This window comes from Ictidomys tridecemlineatus, chromosome 5 (assembly GCF_052094955.1).
Source record: "Ictidomys tridecemlineatus isolate mIctTri1 chromosome 5, mIctTri1.hap1, whole genome shotgun sequence".
Lineage (NCBI taxonomy): Eukaryota > Metazoa > Chordata > Mammalia > Rodentia > Sciuridae > Ictidomys > Ictidomys tridecemlineatus.
The window spans coordinates 169,264,160-169,286,930 of record NC_135481.1 but is presented as its reverse complement, the minus strand read 5'-3'; the positions used below and the strand labels follow the sequence as shown (position 1 = coordinate 169,286,930).

General features: G+C 38.0%; 1 long non-coding RNA gene and 1 other non-coding gene across 4 annotated transcripts in view; one reads left to right on the top strand and one right to left on the bottom strand.

Moving 5' to 3' along the window:
• LOC120886901 (uncharacterized) overlaps positions 1-21,595 on the top strand; it is a 44,848-nt gene extending 23,253 nt beyond the window's left edge. The window contains exons 4-6 of one of the 3 annotated variants that reach the window (XR_013439558.1): positions 14,947-15,048; positions 20,691-20,797; positions 21,013-21,595. This is a non-coding gene — a long non-coding RNA (uncharacterized LOC120886901). Of the gene's footprint in view, positions 1-14,946; positions 15,049-20,690; positions 20,798-20,989 lie in introns of all 3 variants that reach the window. The other 2 variants (XR_013439557.1, XR_013439559.1) reach the window with 2 other exon arrangements.
• LOC120887022 (small nucleolar RNA SNORA72) lies at positions 1,873-2,004 on the bottom strand. The gene has a single exon (XR_005730192.1). It is a non-coding gene; the product is annotated as a small nucleolar RNA SNORA72 (small nucleolar RNA).
• Positions 21,596-22,771: the final 1,176 nt, after the last annotated feature.

The following is a 22,771-nucleotide window of genomic DNA, read 5'->3' as shown; positions in this document are numbered from 1 at the left end:
AGAGAAATTTGAAGTGACATCTACTAGTGGCTATTTATTTATTTATTTATTTATTTGTGGCCCCTGTAGCTCCTCAAAGCTTCAACTCATGTTCTCAGACAAACCAAGTAGCAGGTGAGGGATTATTCTGGAATCTTAATAGGTAACACCACCTTCCACATTGTCTGCAACACAATATGTTAGCATTAAGCACTATTTAAGTCTGTATTTGCCTCTTGAGAATATCAAGTAGAAAACAAAACAAAAAACACCAAGGGGAAAAAGTAGGTATACTAGACACTTTTCAAGCATTTAGGTGCACACATGATCTTCTTGTGTGGCATTTGCCTTGATCTAGTTTGGTGAACATGGGGTGTTTTCAAAATATTCTAAGAGGGAAGTTAGAAGAACTGAGAGTCAGGGCAGACTTCAATGCTGCTTCTGGCACTAGCTTGCACCCTTCAAATCAAATCTCATTTTCCTTTTCTAGGAAATCATTTTAAATTAGGAGTACGGGGAGGGTGGGCAAGGTAAATGTTTACTAACCCCACAAGTGATGGTCACCAGACACAATGAATTGCAGCCTTGAAAAATGATGGCTATGGCTATCATCCAGAAAGGATCTTGATCTAGTGCTAAATAAAATGGCAAATACAAGATTGGGTACTAAGTTTACATCTTTGCAAAATGATGTATAAGGGAGGAAGACCACAAGGAAACATTGCAAATTAGAGTAAGGTTACAGTAGCATAATTTTTTTCATATTTTATATAATATTATTAGTGATGTCATTTTTATAGACCTAAGTATAAATAAATAACTCTGGGAATTGAAAAAGAGAGATCTTCCCAATCTCCACCCCCACGAAGATATTTGTCACTTACTGAAGTCTTGAACAAGTTCTCAACTCTGAATTTCAGTTTCCTTAACATTAAGAAGACCATAAAGATCTTATAAGTATTAAAAATTCACTTTATGCAAGATAGCCTAAGCATTTTCACTTGTACTAACACATTTAATCCTCAGTATAATCCAAAAAGTGGGTCTTATTATTATTCACACTTTATATTAAGGAAACTGAGGCACAGAACCCTTAAACTAGATCAGGTAACTGTGAGTTGAGAATCTAAAAGCAAATCAATAGAGACATTCACATCCCATTGCATGGCAGTGGAGTTAGACAACTTAAAGACATGGTTACACAACTGAATCTTATTTCCCGGGAAAGCCCCAATTACAGAGCTGGCCCGTCATATATACCAGATCTACTTCTTCCATGGATTCATTCGTTTTTAAGGCTGATGGTAAATCTATTAACTTATGAAGGTGAAGAATGAACAACTGGGTGCTAAGAATATCAAGGTAAATTCATCATTTAGCTGCTTATTTCATTAGGGTTAGTTAACTGGGATTAGTGACCATAAAATTGGGGTTATCAAGGTGCTTTTGAGATGTACATGGCTGAATTTAGAAACGTATGTTTTTGTCTAAAGCAGTCATTCTGAACATGTTTTGATATGGCCTAATTTTCCTAATTATTTTCCTAAACGCCTAGGACTCAAAGGAAACTCAAACACACTATCTCCAGAAAATTTTCTTTAATCTTTCTCTCTTCCATCAGGTTTTCCTCCTAGAACTTAGATGACAGAGATCTGGGAGGTAGCACTATACCTGGAAAGCTGAATCTACATAGTTATGATTCTTTTTCTTACAAAATATTTTATGTGAGCTAGTTGGTGTCCATGGACTCTTTAAAACTCCCTTCCATGGGTTGCCTAGGCCTGCTTTCTGCAGTAGACACTTTTTGCTTAAAAGTCACATGTTGCCAAGATAACTCTTAACACGAAAAGGTTTAACTTCAGTGGAATTTGAAACTATTTTTTTTTCCTTCTGGTTTATCACCAGCATTTATAAAACCAGACCTAGCGAGAGAACTAAGTATGGAGACCCATGCATGATCTTGATATAGGGAAAATTTAGCCTGTCCGGATTATTACAAAATCAGAACAGTGAGAATATTCAGAGGAATCTGAAAATCTAAGGGATTAGGAATGAATTTTGGCTACTGATATTTTCTCACATGCTGGCTCACATAGAAGCTGAACACCCTCTACTGAATTGGGCATCTTTTGGGCATTTTTGTATGGATACCACTTCTAACAGACCATGTGAACTAGGGCAAGTTATTTAACATCTGTGATCCTCTTAGCTCTCCGGAAATGGAGTGGATTCTGTCAATTCAACACCAACCTTCTTCCCTGGGAAAATCCTAAAATAAGGTTTAATTATTCTTATTCAAATAGAAATATTGTTACTTTTAGCTATTTAAAAACCCTATGCTATAGCCGAGTGTGGCGGGGTGCACACCTATAATCCCAGAGACTCTAGAGGCTGAGGCAGGAAGATTGCAAATTCTAGGCCATCCTTAGCAAATTAGCGAGATCTTGTCTCAAAATAAAAAAAAGGGCTGGGGATGTGGCTCTATTTTGGAGTAATCTTGAGTTCAATCCCTGTACCAAAAAAAAAAAAAAAAAAAAAAAACCGCAAGCAGGCAAGCTGTATTGTGCACCTGTCATTTAAAAAGGGAACCAGAAACTTGACCGTGATGTTTTGGAAGGTGGGGCTGGTTGTTCCCTAGAATGTCTCTGGGGTACAAGTTCATAATGCCATAGTTCTGCTTCTGGTGCATCCCTCTATTCTCTTTGGCAGGTTTTATAGTGAAGAACAAGAATGTAGGTGATCAGTTATGTAAAACCTCATACTGGGATACCACTCAGAAGTTAGGAAGAAGTAAACTCTAGCAAAGGGCCACAAGTGAAAAGGAAACCAAGTGTAAGTCTTGCTGAGTGGACACTATTCTATGAAGTTTCTCAGTGATTTGAAAAGCCCACTTCCTCTTTCCTTCAGATTCACTACCTTTAGGTTGACCTCCCCATACATTGTATGATCCCATTCATTTCTAAACGACTAAAGCAAAGGCTGGCACCACCCTCTCAGGACCAGCTTGCTAAGTGGTTATTTATTCTCCGTAATTTAAGGCTTCCTTTGCCAGAAGTCAGAATCCTTCTCCTGCCTCAGAGCACTCTGAATGCAGATCCTCAATGTCAGCCTGGGGCGAGGGAAGGAAGGGAAAAAAAAGACTGGGGGAATATAATTGCTCATAGGTTTGTAAACAGTTTCCTGTGGAAGATTCTGACACCTGGAAAAGGTGCATTGATCTTCACGCCACTCTTCGGGAAAATAGAAAGGGGAGGTCGGTGGTTTGGGAGCACCTCTGCCTTAAGAAATAGAAGAAGGGTAAAAAAAAAACAAAAAGAAAAAAGAAAAAGGAAAGAAAGTCAGCAGTTATTTGAGTAACAGACCTAGAAGAAATGAAGCACTGGGAAAGAAAAGAAGATGCAGGACCTTTTTTCTTTTTCCCTTCTCTTATCATCACTGTTCATTCAACATGTAACTATGCAGGTAAACAACCAGGGAACGAGAACATTTTTGAATGAACAAAGGAACGAATGAATCATAAGTCAGTGTTTCCTAAATCCAGCTCATTTATACAATCATCTGGAAACACTTTTTATAATACAGATTCCTTAATGACCACCCTGGAGTTTTTGATTCTTTAGATCACAAATGGAGTCCCCAAATCTACAGTTTCAAGTTGTTTCCTGAGTGATTCCCCTCATCAGCCAGGTTTGGAGACCCCAGACCTATAGTACAACTATCATCTAGGCTGTGTCTCTTCTCTTTCCTTGGAGATTGGGCCCTGCTTTCCCTTTATTTTGTAGATTGATATTAATTCCCTCATTGATCAGACTAACCAATTGGCCTTTCTGCCATCTTTTTGTAGGAACATTTTGTAAGAATTTATATCTTATATTCTTTCAATTAAAATAATCAGAAGGCCTCTTCTCCTGTTCTGTCTCAACTGCTGTGGAATTGCTGAATCACAAACAAACCCCTTGCTTGGCTTGATTGTTCATTTTTGGTTAGAAAAGTGGATGCTTCTGAAATTTATTTATTTATTTTTCTTGTACCAGGGATTGAACTCAGGGGCATTTAACCATTAAGCCACATCCCCAGCCAGCCCTTTTTATGTTTTCTATTTTGAGACAGGGTCTTGCTAAGTTGCTTAGGGTCTTCCTGAGTTGCTAAGACTACTCTAAAACTTGTGAACCTCCTGCCTCAGCCTCCTGAGCTGATAGGATTACAGAAATGCATCTCCATGTCTGGCTTATGAATTTTTTTTAATTGCCAGAATGCATTTTCCTTTTCTTGTTTAGTCATTTACACTTATCCAACAAGTTTGTACTTAGCATCTCCAGCTTACTGGGAACTCTGGAGATACAGAGATGAAAGATGTCATCTTTTCCTTAAGGAATTCACAGACCGGTGGTAAGTTAGATAAAACATGATTTTTTTTTTCAGTTAGATATGGTACAAATGAGTATAACTTAGGAAAGTTGGGGTGTTTATTGGATCAGGGGGAGGATAAGTTGATGAAACAAGTGTAACTCAAAACTTGGTTGATGAGGAAGGGCTCATAGACCATGTCGATAGCCATAGTGATGACATTTGAAGAACTTTAGAGAACTAAAAGCAAAACTGTGTGTGTGTTCCATGGAGAGAGGGGTAGGTGATGAGACTGGGGGTGTAGGCAAGGATTGTATTATGAAGAAAATTGAATGTCTTCCTGAAATTTTGGATTTTGGATTAAAGAATGGAAATTCCATCTAGGACGTGAGCGTGAGATAGATACAAACAATAACAACCTCAACATATGTTTGAAAAAATGTGCCTTCATGGTTGTGGGTGCAATCACCTGAATTTTTCCAAAGCAGACGGAGTGCCAAGGACCTGTGTGAAGTCATAGCCAGAAGATCTATAGAGGGGACAAAAATAAAAACTGCAGCAGGAGAAGGAATTGGTGATCCATCGTTGTGCTTGTGTGCGACAGGCATAGCCATGATAAAGTGGGAGGACATTGGAATGATTCTTACACTTGAAACCTTGACCACCTAGCAAATGGTGGTGTGATTCACGGAAACAGCTGCTTGATTCATTTAATCCATGTTCCTGTGACATCCAAAGAAAAAGAAAATGCTGACAGCCTCCTAAGGTGAGGATCCTGATCGAGACACGTGAACAAGTGGCGTTTTTTTTTTTTTTTCAAAGTTCTTATCAAGGTTGAAAAATCTTCTAAGCACACATGAAAGAAACAACAGGGCCAAGACTACTTTGAACTTACTGCACATGATTCCTTTCATATAAAATGTAATTGACAAACACTAATTAAGTCTCCCAGCTTCTCTTTGAAGTAATGTAGGAAATATGTACAGGTGGGTAAACTGAGGCCCCAGGAACTGGAAGGAGAGCCCGAGGACATATGAGGGCAGGTGTAGCATTTGAAAGGACCCTCATATGAGGCCCCTGTTTCTCTGATGAGGCCAGACATACGTGCTTGTTTCCAAGAAGAGGTCTTCTATCAAGTTCTACGGACCAGGCAGAATGAGGGAGACGGGTAATTCACTCCAAAGGCCAATTTCTCTAACCTTGAACCTGGCAGCCTGAAGCCTCAGAACACGCCCTGCATATTCTTAATTCGGATCTGCCATCTGCTTTCTGAAATATCTATTCTCTATTGTATCTCTTCTCATGATTGCTTTGTCCTCATAACTGGCTGGTGGTAGGAGAGACAGAAGGTGAGAAGGTGTGACTTAATGACTGAAAGAAGTAACGTGGGTCATTTTTGTCCCTGATTTTTGCCTCTTTAATATTTTTTAAATTATTTTTTCAGCTTGGATTCTTTGGTTTAGCATGCACGGATGTTTATTACATAGCATGTGTGGGCACATGGGGAGTTGAACTGTGATACAGGTCCCTCAGCAATTTTGGCCAAGTCCATGGGGGCACTCTGAAAGTAAAATGGTCCTTCCCTGCTATTCTCCGTTGGTTACTTCCCCAGATCCATCACTGGGTCACCGGGCAGGGAAGGGCCTATGGAATTCATCCCTGAAGAAGCTGAGGCTGAAGGCTGCACACAGTATCCATTATGAAGAACATCTTCCATTCCTAAATTAGATGCATTCAGACAGATGGACCTTGAGCAGTGGGATCTGCTGCTTAACTATTGATTCTTCCTACTTGATCCATTAGTTATTCAATAAATATATATATATATATTTTGCTTCTACAATGCAGGAAATTTTCTTAGGTACTGTAATGTAAGATAGGAAAAAATCTCTTTGCTCAGGAAACTCTTAGTCAAATGAGGAAGATACAAAATAAATAGAAAAGCATAGAACACAAAATCAGTTAAAAATGGGTAAACGCTTGAGGCAATAAATGAATCAGGTAGAGAGAGAGGAAATGAAAAGTAAATAAACACACCCATTTTTTTTTTTTTTGGAGAGGAATCAAAGATGGGAACTACTTTATTCTCATCCAATAAGATAAGAAATTTTCCTAATAATCCAGCAAAATACACAAATAATTATCAATGTAGGAGGATAAAAGGTTAAGAAACATATTTCAAATTTAGAGAAAGCAACTAAAATGTTATTTTCAGAATATAATCAACTTTCTTTCCGGAAAAGGGAGTGAAATACTTAAAAAAAATAATTTCTCAGAGAAAAGAACATAATTTTAGAAAGGAAGATATGAAATTAGCTGGATCATAAATAATAAGCATTCTGTACAACACATCAGTACTATCAGGTAAATATATTTAGTCCTCCTTTACTGACTCTTTTTATTTTAATTTATTTTTTGAACCCATTCTGCTGTCTTTCTTGTTAGAGGATTTTTTTTTTTCACAAAAATTTCTCAAATATAGGTTTGATTGCAAACATTCAGTTGCCCTACTGAGTTTGATAGACCCTTGAAAATTCTGTCTCAGTTAACATTTCCAAGGAATCCATTCAGAGGTGAGTGACATCTTAGACATTCTGCTCATTAGTGTGGCTAACCATTGGTTTTCTATTTCATTTACTACATTTTCCTTTTTCTCTCTGATTTAGCTCTCCGAAACCATTCCGGGAGTTTGCATGAAAGGGGCTATATCATAAATGCTTTTAAGGACTATGTGATTTATACGTACAGCACTCATGATTCATGTTTCAAATGGCCATGTTGGTGGATTTTTTTTTATTAAATTCCTGATTTATGTGAAATAGATAAACACACGGATCATTCAGAACAAGGGTGTCTATGTCTGGGGGTGGGGAGGGGAAGACGGGAGGGATTTGGATGCATGAATAACTCCCTATTGGTCCTAATGGGATTTACACAGGAAGACTCCTGTATTCCAAGACACAATCCTCTTTCTTTCTCACATGTGGTTAACTATGTTATTGATATCATAACTTTAATTTCCGAGCCTTAAATCGATACATGTTTTAGATGTCCCCCTTAAGGAATAAAACATAAAAGAATATGCCTTTTTTTCTTCTCCCTCTTCCCATGTTGTACTTGGCAAATAACCCTGACATTTGAAAATGTCTTATCTACCTCTGTCTGATTTTAGATAGCTTGAGGGCTGCAGGTTGGTCTTTCTCTGTGTTAGGAACAGTTTCCTAGGTTTAAGCAGAATTTGCCACCATCTCAGCAGAACATGAGAATGCTTCTTCACAATGAGAGCATTTCATAAAAGATGATCCTTCAACAGGGTTCCCTGCAATAGTAATAAAACCTTTTCAAGCTCCCTCCCAGCTGAAGAAAGGAACTTTCACCCTGCTCAGAGGCGGAGTTGTGTGAGAAAGCGTGCATGTGCGTGTTTCAAATAACCAAACCAATAAGTTCTATTTCTCTCCTTATTATAATCAAGGGAACAACCATTCTAATAAAATCGTGTTCAACAGTTCCTCTATAAACTCCCTCCCTCATCTTAGCTCCACCTGGTATAATATAAAATGTAATATACTTTGGAGGCATTTTTAATAAAACTTTTTTCAGATGACTCTATGTGGCAACACAATTCATTTATAGCTTCCTATTAGTTTGCCTTTATAGAGGTTTTAGACTTTTCTATCTCATGAGGTAAAAAAGTCACTTTTTTTTTCACAACCACCATGTATTCTTATAGATTTTCTCTCTGTTTTCTTAGTAGTTTAAATATAAGAATTTAGCTTGCTCATACCACTGTGATCTTAAGATTGGCATTATATATGGGTCTTACCTGCCCTGGTTTTTTTTCCAAATTATAAGGCTGTGTGCTAACACTACTATTTATGAAGGTAGAAAAAGTAGAAGGAGCTATTTTATAATTATGATTTGTTTTTATTAAAATAGCTGCAGTATTAATCTGTGTTATCCTCAGGGTCAAGATAGGGTCATTTACTCAAAGTGACTTCTTGTGTAGGTCAGATGTTTTAAGGATTTGAGTGTCTTCATGAGAAGAAGGACTGGTGTGGAGCATCACAGCAGCATGAGAGAGGGGACTATCCAAATGAAGAAGGATCACTTTCAGCAACTGGCTAACACCCACTGTCAACATTTTGACATCTAACTCCTTCCATTCTTTAAAGGCATGGTATCATGCAAAAGAGGGGAAATGTGTTCTCTAAGCAGGCACTTTGCTTCTTAGATTTTCCACCAATTCTGCTTTTAGCCTCACCTTAGTGAGGCTGGATTTGCATGAATGGTACCACTGCATCTGTTTGACTCATGACCATGCTTCACATTCCTCAGTATTGGGCTTCTCATCCTTCTCCTTAGATTTGAGGCCCTTTATAGATGTTAGCCAGCAGAGCTGAGTCCCAACTCAATGTTATTAAAGACACCCTCCACCCCCTCAAATCTATGCAATTGGTGGCTCAAGATGCATCCACAGTACTGCCTACTTAGTTTATGGTATTCAGTACAAAATGCAATAGCAGTCCTCTGGTTTGAAATTAGTAAGCATTTAAAGATAGTGAGCACAGCATTAAGCCAAACACGGGGTCTTTATAAATGTAAGATATAATATGACTATACAGGTAACACACCCATGAAGCTAGCCCTGACCTCAGGTACCCCTGGATATGAGAGAAAGAGTAAGGCTGAAAATTGGAATTCTGGTTAAAGTCTGTCTAGGGAGAAGTTAGACACCAAATTGTCATTTCTGCTCTATATAGTGGGCTTTTTCCCCCTCTTTCTTTAAGAAAGATGAAGTTGTTTATCATTCAGGATTATGGCTTTGAATATACTCCTGATTTCTGGGCATAAACTTATTTCTCTAATCTCCAGATTTCTTATTTCTAAAATAATGAAATCCAAGATACCTACAAATTGAATTTAATCTTCCTAAAACTGTTCAAAAACAAGAAAAAGCTTTCAGAAGTGATCATCATGGGTTTTGAGGTGACCTCCTGGAAAATTTTGGGAATGAAGAAGTTGTTATAATAACCAATCATTAACATTTCTCTCTAATAATGGTTATGGTTTCTCTCAAAATATAGCAATGTAGAAATAGGTAATGGCAATTTGGGAAACTCTGAGATAAGGCAAATCTAAAATGAATCGAGGCTCAGGCATTAAAAGCTGTGTGATCATGAGTAACCATTTACTGATGTGCTCAGTAACAGTACTTGCATCAGAGGATTGCTGATGGAATAAATAAGATGGTACATGAATGTCCCTTCTCAGGATGCTTGTAAAATACTATGCATTCAGAAAATGCAACTGGATATGGAAGAGGAAGAAAGAGGAGGAAGAAGAGGAGAGGCTGATGATGGAAGTCATAGTTGTCAAAAAGGTGGGCGGTGAGTTGAGACCAATCTGTGCTGTACTGCATGTGAGAACTCTTGACCAATAACTTAACCTCTCACTTTTGGTATCAGTCAGTTGTGAGTAACAAACCACTCCAAAACTCTGTCACTTCAAAGAATTGATTTATTCTTGCTCATGTGATTGTGCAAGAGTCAGTCAGTTTAGGCTGAGTGATTATGCTTCCAGTTTCAGATCTAATTGGCCTGACCACTGACTGTCAGCTAGACAGTTACCATTTCAATACTCCTTTTAGATTAGTGGTCTGGCTAGAGCATACTTTTCATGGCAATGGTGGAAGCATAAGAGAAAGACTCTTGGTGCAAATCCTTTTCAAATTCTGCTGACATAAGGCTGTGAACATTCTCTTGGTCAAAGCAAGTCACATGACTGAGGCTACAGACAACAGACAGCTGCAGGAAGCACACTCTAATAGGAGGAGATTGTATGGCCAACGTGTGGATACATAGAAGAAATAGAACTAGGGCCAATAATTGATTCCTTACATGTAATATGGGATTGTCTTTTTCTCTTCTTTTATAAAATGAAGTACTTGAGACTGGACAATTTTATAAGGAAGAGAAGTTTATTTTGATCATAGTTCTGGAGTTTCTGAGACATGATAGTGGCATGAACTGTGCTCTGGTGAGCTCCTCATGACAGATGGCATCACAAAGGTGGGAGTTATATGAAAGACAGCACATCATGTGACAGGCAGCCAAAGGGGTTGAAGAGTAGTCGTGCTTGTCCTTTTATAAGGCAACTCTCAAGAGAACTAACTAACCAAGGGTCCCATAAGAACTATGTTAATTCCTTCTGAGTCCTATGTTCTCTACCACTTTAGGCCCCACCTCTTAAAGGTCCCATTACCTGTTAACATTGCCACAATGTGGATCAAGCTTCCAGCCCATGAACCCTTGGGAGACAAACCACATCCAAATCATAGCAGAGGGTTAATAAAATGATGGCCTCAAGTCAGTAGACATGAGGATTAAATGAGATAATCCATGCAAAGCACTTAGCACAGTGTAGGCCCATGATTAGCACTTAATAAACAGCAGCTGTGTTTGTAACGATGACTCTGGCCACTAATAAGAGATTTTTTTCAGAAGAGAAAGGCAGATGTAGGCAAAGGGAGTTGGAAAAGTGAAGCTCTTCACCAGGCCTTAGAAGATGAACAGAACTTTCATGAAAAGAAGGGGGAAAGTGTTCCTGGATGGGGAAAAATAAAAGCAAAATGCCCAAAGGCAAAATCATGTGCTTAAATCATGGAGTGTGTTAGGAGTTTTAGGTGAACTCACCATTCTTTATTTCCATTCACTGTTCTTTTAAAATCCTTGAAGTGACTTGTCCTTCCCAGCCCTGCTGTTTGTTTGGAAAGAGAACAGAGCATGTGCATATAATAAACCAGCTGTCAACCTGTGTGCTCTGCTAGGGACTTCCTCCAGCATTTCCCTTCTCTGGGCAGGTGCTGCTTCCCACGGATCTGCTTCCATCCTGAACGGAAAGATTGTCCACAGAACTCCAGGATGCCAGACATTATGAAAAAAATTCCTTGAGGGCTCAATCCCACCTTGCATGCTCTCAAGAATAGTTAGTGCTTAGATGCAAAGCCCCAGGGAGGGTTCTGGGTCTCTGACTTCTGTGGTCCTCCATGAGCAGTGAGGCTTTAAGGACCCTGTGAGCAATTCATATGGTAAGCTCTTCCATTCAAGCTTCTAGCATGTATCATGTCCGGTTTTCCCAGCCCCCACCACTGGGGCAGGCCGCTGCCTTGATGGCACCATGAGGTACTGATTAACTCCCAGGGCCAGGCTGTCCAGGCAGGTTAGCATCCCCCTCAATAGTCACAGCCTGATGAATGACAAGGGGCTTCTCTCCCCTCCTACGGAACATAGGTGCACTCTGTGGATGTTCTTATGAAGACAAACCTTTAGAAAAATCATACACAGAATATAGTCAAGCTTGGCACCAGAGCTTGGACTTCTTCCACCTTTAACACTGTCCTCTCGTCTTCCCTCTCCTGTCGTTCTTCCCTACCTGAAGAAGCCCCATGGAAGAAGTCCAAGATCTGGGCCCAGCTTGACTATATTCTACTTATGGCCACCAGCAGTTATTAACAAATTTGCAGTCTAGCGGATACTGTACTGTGCCACATAGAGTCCCCTCTGCAAATCTGAGGCACTCAGTCCCCTAGTTTCTGGGAATGAGCTGCTGGCTGCTGATGCCTCTCAACTTTGTACCTCTCTTCCTCAGGTCTAGAGAGTTCTATGTCCAGGGTTGTTTCACCTTTCTGGGGACTGCCCACATCCACGACTGGTAGATATCTGAGTATGAAGGACAACAGCTCCTTGCCTCAAAGCAAGACAGCTTCAGAGCTGCCCTTGGGGTTGGCTTTGGCTTTTGTTACGATTCATGCCTCACTTGGTCTAAGTCCTTTACTCCTCAACATGTGCTCATCCTGATAACACTCTAGTAATTTCTCAATTTCCCTAGAAACCTGACCTAAGACATCTACAGGGGCTAGGCATGGCTCTTGGCACTTTTCAGACCATGCCACATTTAATTCTGACAATCACCATCCTTAGCAATTGAGGAAAACAAGGTTGTCAGGCTAAATAACAGGCCTAAGATTCTTCTTTTGGTAAGTGGCAAGTTTCTCTTTTAAAATACACTTAAAAATTTTATTTCTCAACTACTCTGGCTCACCTGGAACTTTTCCTCCATTGATTTTCTATGTCATCTCTAGTTTTAATCACACAATGAAATAACTAGTGAGATATTTTTTCTATTTTCTTCTGAAAATGGGGATAATTATATTTTATACACTTTATAAGATTATCATGATGTTTAAATAAGCTAATAAATACAAAGAGCACGGCCCATTTGGTGTTAGAATGTTGTCTTTACGATCTCTTTCAGAGAAATGATGAAATCATTGCACATATGATTCAGATGAAAAATAGGGGCTTTATTATTAAATGGCTTTGATAAAATGGACATATTTAATGGCTTTAATGAGCAGTGATACCAAATTTCATAATTATTTGTTTTCCAAAACACTATAGTTGCAATATTTGAAGCTATCCTTCTGGCCATTCAGTTTTTTGTTTTTGTTGTATACATATATGTATATTTTTTGTCCTTTATATGAGAGTATATGGCCTATTGTGTTGTAGTGTGTGGAAAAAGATGCCTAGAATTTATTTTTTTAAGTTTTAATTTTTATTTTTGTTCTAGTTTTACATGATAGTAGAAAGCATTTTGATGTAGCGTACATAAATGGAGTATAACTTCTCATTCTCTGGTTTTACATGATATAGAGTTACACTAGTCGTGTAATCATAGATGCACATAGGGTAATAATGTCTGATTCATTCTACTATCCTTTCTATCCCCATAACCCCTCCTGTCCCTTCACTGCCCCCTGTCTAGAGTACCCCTTTTCTTCCCTAGACCCCACCCTTATTGTTAATTAGCATCCACATATCAGAGAGAACATTTAGCCTTTGATTCTTTGGGATTGTCTTATTTCACTTACATAATATTCTCTAGTTCCACCAATTTACCAGCCAATGCTGTAATTTCATTCTTCTTCAAGGCTGAGCAATATTCCATTGTGTATACATATCACAACTTATTTATCCATTCATCTGTTGAAGGACACCTAGTTTGATTCCAAAGTTTAGCAATTGTGAATTGAGCTGCTATGAACATTGATGTGGTTGTGTCACTGTAGTATGCTGATTTTAAATCCTTTGGGTATAAACCAAGAAGTGGGATAACATGGTCAAATGGCGGTTCCATTCCAAGTTTTCTGAGGAATCTCCATACTGCTTTCTTTCCATAGTGGTTGCACCAATTTGCAGTTCCACCAGCAATGCATGAGTGTACCTTTTCCCTCACATCCTTGCCAACATTTATTGTTGCTTGCATTCTTGATAATTGCCATTCTGACTAGAGTGAGATGGAATCTCAGTGTAGTTTTGATTTGCAAAAAATGCCTAGAATTTAAATTTAAAAACCTCATTCAAACAGATCTTCCATGGATTTTTTTTTTTGGATAAGATAAATTTCTTTAACAACTGTTATTAAATGCTGTTTATGGATTTTATAATATAAAGGTCAAAATTAAAATGTTACCTTCAATAGGTAATATGAGATGAATTCCTTAAGTATACAGAATTATAAAGCTTAGCTGATCTTAAGCAAGCATATCAAAAGGGCACCTCTCACGGGTGTCAGCAATCCTCATCTCTTCATGGCATGACTTAAAGACTTTGCATTCTTTGGTCCCTAGTTAAAAGTTCCTCAGTGGAATTAATGCTTTTCCCCCTTTGAGCCGGTTCCGAAGCACATGCATGCCTTGTCTCTGTTGTCTGTAATGGAAGCAAATGCCACACTCCAGCTTCTTTAGAATCCTTGTCACTTTCCTTTCTCCCTCTAGACTTCCACATCTGGCAAATATGAAGTGTTGGGAAATTTGGGATGTTGCTTTATTTTAAGTTCACTTAAATCTGGCTTCTCATTGACAGAGGATCCTCTCAGAAGATCCTGTCCAATAGAACTATTCTATAGGTTGGATATGTTTCTGTGTCTGTACTGTCCAAGATGGTAGACACTGGGTGCCTGTGCCTACTGAGCATTAAAAATGTTTAGTTCAACTGAATAGCTGAATTTTATTGTAGTTTAATTAATTTAAATAGTCATAGATATCCAGTGGCTACCATCTTGGACAATGAACTAAGCCTACTTTTTCACTCAAAGATTTCGTCTCAATCATAGTTCCTAGGAAGGAAAGATAAATAAAAAAGCTTTCTGACTTAAAGTCACATCCATTATTCAAAGCACAAGTGTAGATAATTATAAAGAAAAATATCACTGATATCGTGAGACATGCTTAGACTTCCACTTAAGTCTATCTTTCCTCAACTCTGGTGCTGAGATCCATCTTTTGCTTTTCCTTTTATTTCTCTCATTTCTACTTAGAAACATATTGCTAAGTCTTTTAATGCTAGAAAATTTCAGAAAAGAGTCTAAGACCATTTCTTTGTAGCTCCATATTCTGTTTCTAATTTACCTTCTTTGTGTCTATGTCTTCAGTAACTTTTCTACATCAGACACTTTCAAGTTTCTACCTCCAATGCACACCTGTTTTTGAGATTTTCTCAAATGTAACATGCTCAAAACTGAATATGTGACTCCTTTCACCATCTTGGTTCTCTCCAGGATTCTTCCCGTCACTGAGTAGCACCAGTCCAGTTGGGAAAACCAGAAATACAAGAAACATTTTTGACACCTCTACCTCTCTCCATTTGTTCCCTTGTCTAAGTAAGTTATCTTCAGATATAACAAATTAAGCTTGTAAAATATCTTTCAGATTAATTTACCTTACTTGATCCCCACTGATGATGAAAGATTCCAGGAATTCTTCCCGGACCTTCTTTTAGAAGTTTCAACAAGTACTTAGACTTATATGAACAGAATTTGATAGCTGTGCCATATTCCCTCAGTTATGGATTCATTATAACATCTCTATAATTAAGACTGACTGAAATGATTCCCAGCCTCACCCTCAGTCATCCTGTCCTGCTCAACACTGGGTTGATCTCCTGAGATTTTATGCAGACCCTAACTCAAATGTTGCTTTCTTAACTTTCTTGATCCCACAGATCATATGAGGACCCCATTATATATTTTCATATCACCTGGTACTTCCTTGAGTATTATCACAATTACAATTAATTGGCTTCAACATTGTCTCTGCTGTTATAAAGGTAACCCCTACAAGGGCAGGACCTCTATGTTTATTCATTACTCTATTTCTGATGCTTGACTAAGAACATTCCCATAGTTAGTGCTCAATCAATATCAACAAATACATGTTGATTCCTTTGTTACTTAGTGGGAAGTTAGTTGTACACTCTTATTGCCTGGGGTTAGAAAGCTGGACTGTCACTTGTATCTGGATCAGGAAATTGGTGGGGAAATGAGTTTGATAACTTGTTATTTGCATGGGATCTTAATCCTCAAAACTGTAGGTTTCTCTAACAAAACAATAAGTTATTGGAAATGTGGAGTTTTCAAAACAAACTCTTGTTGTCAACCTTTACACTTTTGTTGTTACAGGTGTGACCTTCCCAGCTGTTCTATAATATTTTAAATATGCTTGAAATTATTCATTTACTATTTTAAGTAACTTTCTGAACACCATTGTTGTTTTAAAAATATTTTAGTTAAATTGTTGTTATTACACTAATCATTATTTTGCGGAACTATGTTCCTCCAAGAGTTCTTGTTAGACTCTCATGAGTGCCATTAATGATCATGGTTACTCATTTCCAAAAAGTGATCCTTCAGGAAAATGTTCATAATCAATTATCTGTATTTATCTAAATAAAGGACACTATTTACTAACTATATTATTCAAAAGTGGCACCTCTTCTATGTCCTTTGTCGTAATTTCCAAATGTGGATTGAACAATTCCCACGCTGGAAAGCAAAATGAAACTCTGGACTTGTCTGACATGTTTTGTCCTTGTCTATTAATTGCTCAACTGACCTTGTAACTAGCTTCCTCTCTTTGATCTGATGCTTTCTTATTTCACGCTTGCAGATGTTTTACAATGTTCCAATATTTTCCCCCTTGGGTAAACGAAAAGCTTTGCGGTAGTTACTGACATAGTTTGCTTGGTCACATGGTTGAATTTGAAAACTTTTTCTAACAGGAGCAACATTTTGGTTGAGGATGAGAAGATTCATCAGGATATGCAATAATTTGAGATGTTCTTTGGATTGCCTGGTTAATGAGTTAACATATTTTTTTTTTCTGCAGAAAGGAATTGCTGTGTATATGCTGCAAAACCCGACCTTTCAACTTCATAATGAATATTTTTACAAAGTAAAACTGTTTTAATATACTTAAAGAAACACCAGGTTTTTAAAGATTTAGAAAATTGAATTTAAAAAAGTAAGTGTCCCAGGGGCTGGGGATGTGGCTCAAGCGGTAGCACGCTAGCCTGGCATGCGCAGGGCGCTGGGTTCGATCCTCAGCACCACATAAAATAAAAAAATAAAGATGTTGTGTCCACCAAAAACTGAAAAGTAAAAGAAAAATTCTCTCTTTTTTTAAAAAAAAAAGAATCCTGCCCCAGAACTCACTCAATGCTGTGAGTAGGCATTAATAATTCCCCCATGATGGTCAGCCCTCATGATCTAAATACCTGTTAACGGCCTCACCACCATAGAGGAATTAAAGTTCCAACATATGAAATTTAGAGAGACACCCTTAAACTAAAGCATGGTACAAAAAAACAGTTATTAAATTCTGGAAACTGTTAAAGAAGGCATTCGGATTCAATGTCATTATAACTTCAGTTATTATACATTTTTAAATGGCTGGGAAAAAAATCACCTTCTACTTATTTTCTGTATCAAAATGGACCCTGGTCAGTGTCTCTTGACACAGCTTGTGTCTGCTGGGGGCACACGTTCCACTCTTCACCTGTCTGGAAGGCCTGCTGTTCAATGGATGAATTGAGAACTCAGATCTGTGCTTTAAATGCAATCCTGGCCTTGGCATTTAATGGCTTCGATTCTGGCACTTCACCTTCATGAAGTTTAGCTTCCTCCTCTCCTACTAATAAGAATAACTACACCTAATTCTTCAGATACCTGTGTAGATTACATAAAATAATGCAAGAAAGTATACCTTGTTATAAATCTTTAATCAATGTTAACTTTTGATAGTCTTATTATTCACTCCATAGACTTTGAATAAGCTCTCTTGGTCGGCCCTCAGCCATTATATCTCTTGATGCAACATTATAGACAGAAAGCGGTATAATATTAGCTTTAGGAAGTCTGCGTTTGCTAGTGTCAGGGTCCTGGTCACATAGCACTTGGGTTTCTCAGAAGTAAAATAACTGGGACCAGATTTGCAGCTTCTGCCAATAGAAACAAACCACTTTAACTTCATTAGCACAAGTTTGCAAATAGGTTTTCAAGCAGGCAGGGCAGTAAAAATCCTATTCAGCTTGGGGCTATTTTGCATTATCTCGAAGGGATACTTTCTCCCTGGAGTGGCCACCTGCACCTCATAACCTGAGAGGGTCTCTCTGCTGAGTCCTGAAGTGTCTACACAGCTGCTGCAGGCAGACCCACATTCCTTGCATTTGGTATCACAAAGGGAGCTCAAAGTCCGGGGTAGACCTTTGCTGTCGTTTTCTCAATTTCTTGCCTGTTTCTTCTCAGGCTTCCCCAAAATTTTCATTAGTCCTCAAACTGGAAGCCAAGAAGCAAAACACAACCAGAATATGCAGTAGTCTTTCTAATTAAACTTTTTTTTTTTTGTAGTTGTAGATAGACAGAATGCCTTTATTTTATTTGTTTATTTTTTATGTGGTACTGAGGACTGAACCCAATGCCTCACGCATGCAAGGCAAGCACTCTGCCACTGACCTACAGCCCCAGCCCTAATGAAACTTTTTATTAGGGGTAATTATGGATTCGTAGACAACTGTTAGAAATGACACAAAGAAATTCCATGTACTACTTACCCTTTTTCTTCCAATAGTGACCTCTTCTAAATCTCAAGAATAGTATCCAGAATGTTGACATTGATACAGTCAAGATTCAAAATAATTCCATCACTGAAGGATTCCTCTTTTTGACCTTTGATAACATATCCTCTTTTAATTTAATTCTCTTCCTTTACTCTGATTCCAGGAAAGTACTAATCTGTTTTTCATTTCTATAATTCTGTCATATTAAGAATGTAATTTAAATGGAATCGTATAGCATGACCGATCTTGTTGTCTTTTTCTCATCCAGCATCATGCTCCAGAGATTCATACAAAATATCATGTGCATCAAGATTTCATTCTTTTTTACTGTTTAAGTAGTAATTCACAATATGGGTATACCATTGTTTTTTTTTTTTAACTGTTCACTCATCTGTGCTGTTTCCATATTTTTCAGATAATATGAATAGATTTGCTGTAAATGGTTACGTACAAAATTGTGTGACCCTGAGTTTTTATTTTGCTGCAATAAATGCCCAGAGTGCAATTGCTAGGTTGTATTGGAATTGCATGTTTAGTGTTTAGAGAAACTGCCCAACTATTTTCTAAAGTGACTGTACCACGTATATTTTACCAGCACGCTATCGGAATGTAGTCTACTGCACCCTCACTAGTATTTAGTGTCATCACTATTTTTCATTTTAGCTATTCTGATAGACGAGTAGTGATATCTCATTGTGGCCTTCATTTGCATTTTCTTAATGGCTAATGGTGTTGAGTGTCTTTTGCAATTATCTTTTGCAGGTGGTATAATTTAAGAGCTGGAAAGAACCAGAGGGGGATCCACTTCAATAATTAATCCCCGAATTTATTTATTTGGATGAGAGTCAGTTCTAAAAGAGAAAACACACGTTTCAATTTGAGTTCATGTCTCCTGAATCTAAGACCAGTGATTTCTAAACAGACCCCACCAGGGCTGCTTTGTTTGATCTGTTTGATTTGGATGATAAGATAGAGCTGTTTGATGGCTGGTTAAGAATGTGTACTAGTGATGCAGTGACACTCCTGCATAGTATCTGGCAAACTAGTACTTACTGCAAATACAATAAATCACTAAATATTTTTGCATACATGCATATGCAAATACATTCATATCTAGTCATGTGCCACATGACATTTGGGTCAACAACAAACCACATATATGATAGTGGTTCCCTAAGATTATATTGAAGCTGAGAATCTGGGTTCAGTGGTGCATGCCTGTAATCCCAGTTTCTCAGGAGGCTGAGGATTACAAGTTCAAGGCCAGCCTTGGGAAATTTATCAAGACCCTATCTCAAAATAAAAAGTAAAAAAGCCTGGGAAAGTAGCTCAGTAACAGATCAACACTTAGCTCAATCCTCAATACTACGGAGGGAGGAATTATACCAGAGCTAAAAAATGCCTATTGGCTAGTAATTTTTCCCTGCCTTTTTAGTGTTTAGATATTTTTAGATGCACAAGTTTTTACCTTTGTGCTACAATTGCCTATAGTCAACACAATAGCATGGTATACAGGCTTGCAGTTTACTAATAATAGATTTTACCATATAACCTATGTGCATAGCAGGTCATGTTTTTTAGGTTATATAGATACACTCCACAATGTTTTCTCAATGACAATAACTACCTGACAAAGTATTTCTCAGAGTGAATCTTCATTGTTACATGATTATGTATGCAAATTTCTGTGTGCATTTGTGTGTGTGTGTGTGTGTGTGTGTGTGTAATCTTTCACAGCAGAAAAATAACTAAGAAAAATCTTATCATTTCAAGTTAATAAGTTTATTTTATTTTATTTTTGTGGTACTAGGGATTGAGCCCAGGGGTGCTTAACTACTGAGCCACATCCACAGAATTTTTTTAATTTTTTAATTTTTTTATTTTGAGACAGGGTCTTGCCAAGTTGCTTAGGGCCTTGCTATGTTGCTAAGACTGGCTTTGAAATTGCAATCCTCCTACATCAGCCTCTCCATATGCTGGGATTACAGGTGTGCACCACCATGCCCAGCTTAATATCTAATTTTAGTAGGCATCTCTTTAAGTACTATCAAAAAAGAAAAAACTCCATCACATATCTCTTCACAGGAGATATCAGGAAGCACAAAACATTACCTCACATGTCATGCACAAAATCTGATGCTAAGCAATCAGATACTAATCAATTAAGAAAACATTTATAACAAAAAGTGTTTATACTCTTCAAAATTATCCAAGTCATGGAATTCCAAGAAGAACAGATACACTTCAACATTAAATGTCAAGAGCCCTCTGTGGGCTATATGTGGACTATGTTAGTACAACACAGGTTAATGAATGGGAGAATCTGGTGTCTGGGAACTTCTAGTGGACATTTCTTCAGTTTGACTGCCCAGACACACTGTGAACCCTATTCTGCTCTGTCCCACACAGCACTGGAGATTGGGCCACCTGCTATAACCACCTAGCCACACTATCCCTCTGAGATGGGTGCGACCTACCAAGACGCCAGTCATATGCTGACTGCAAGACACAATGAAGTAAGACACCACCCCTAAAATCTTATCCCTGACTTTGATGTATCCCCTAAAATAAATGATGGGAGACATTTTCTAATTGTCTAGTCCAGCTCCTGTGTGGACTGGACCTATCAGGGGCTCCAACTTTTTGAAACTATCTTTCCAACTTTGTCTTTTGTTCTTCACTAATTATTCTGGACTTTAATTTCTTAGGTGGTTTACACCCTCTTTGGCAGGAAGAAGAAACCCCTAACAAGATGCTGGCTGCCTCCCCATAATTAAAGAGACCTGAAGAGAATTTATTTGGAAGAAAACTGATGGGAAACAAAGGTCATGTGTAATTGAGACATCTAAAACTTCAAAGATGCTATTTGAAAAATTGAGACAATTGAAGAAATTAGAATATGGATTACAAATTAATTACATCTTAAGTTTCCTGGTTTTTATCATTGTATTGTGCTTTGATCTTTGTATGAGTGGTACATTGGCACAAAGTTCTTGATTTTAGCAAATCAGTACTAAATTATTCATGTAATGTAATGTATGCAATGTATTCTCAAAAGTTTTAAGACATAAAAACGTGTGTGTGTGTGTGTGTTTGTGTGTGTGTGTGTGTGTGTGTTTAGAAAGACAGGAAATCATAAGGCAAATGGAGCAAAAGATAAATAACTGGTATATCTGGATAAAGGGTACATGAAAGTTTTTTGTGGTATTCTTGTCTGTAAGTTTGGATTTATGTTAAACCAAAAACCCTTATTCTCAAAAAAAGAAAAAGAAAAATGAAAAAGAAAAAATAAAAATTGTTCAATCCATGCTGTAGGTCCTAGTATAGAATAATTACTGGAGTGTGTAAGAAGTTCAATGTCCTGATTTGCATATAGGAAACCAGCTTGAAGAAATGGACTATCTATTCAGTTGCTGCTTGGGAAGGTGATGAAGGAGGTGTGTTTTTTTTAATTTTTAATTTTTTTAATTTATATATGACAGCAGAATGGATTACAATTCTTATTACACATAAAGAGCACAATTTTTCATCTCTCTGGTTGTATACACAGTATATTCACACCAATTCGTGTCTTCATACCTGTACTTTGGATAATAGATGATCATTTTCTAATGGGAGTCCTGTGGTCCTGCTTGAACTCCTGCCAAACTCACACTCAGGGTAGGGATAAGGAAAGCTGATGGTGCTCTTTACTGTAAGGGACTTTGATGAGGAAGGAAAAAGAGATGAGCTGAGCTGGTCATTGCAAACCTTTCTGGGAGGTCAGGGGAAGGGTCAAAGTTTACCTGCATATTGTGATTTCTTATCCTGGACCCCCTAAGGGATATCGTGTATTTTTGATTTTGCTAAGTGACTCACCCATGCTGTGCAGGCCCATATTACAGGTGGATGAAAGAAATTAAGAAATGTGCTTAAGACAGAAAGGAGTGAACAATGCATATAACTGATTCAGAAGGAAGGTGACTTACTTGGCCAGTACAATATGCATTTGTGATCTGGAATAAGATATTAAGTAAACCAAGGAGATGTAACCTCAAGAGAGGCGTGGCATTTGCTGCTTTTAGACTTATGGAACAGTTAACTAAACCTTTCAAATAGTGATGCTACCCTCAGAATTTCTTCAACACACAGTCAGCCCTCAGTACATGCTCCTAGACCACAGGTTGGGAGACACCCAGTAACTGGGGTTGGAGGGTAATTGTTCTTTAGGTACTTGCCTGAGAGCAGGTCTCTGGTACTAAACTTGAGGGCTATCGAAAGTGACTCAGCATCTGACTGTTTTAGTAGAACTTTCCTGTGTTTTACCCTTTACCTCTCACAGAATACCTCCACCCCAAGGTTATTAGAAGAAGAAAGTATGGAATCCTCTTTCTAGATATTTAAATCAGTGCCAATCAGGGCTCTTTTCAGCCCAAGGTGAGGCCAAAATTCCCAGCTATGCTCTCGACAAGCACCTACTGAAAGTAAAGGCCAGGAAGATGTGTCCTTAA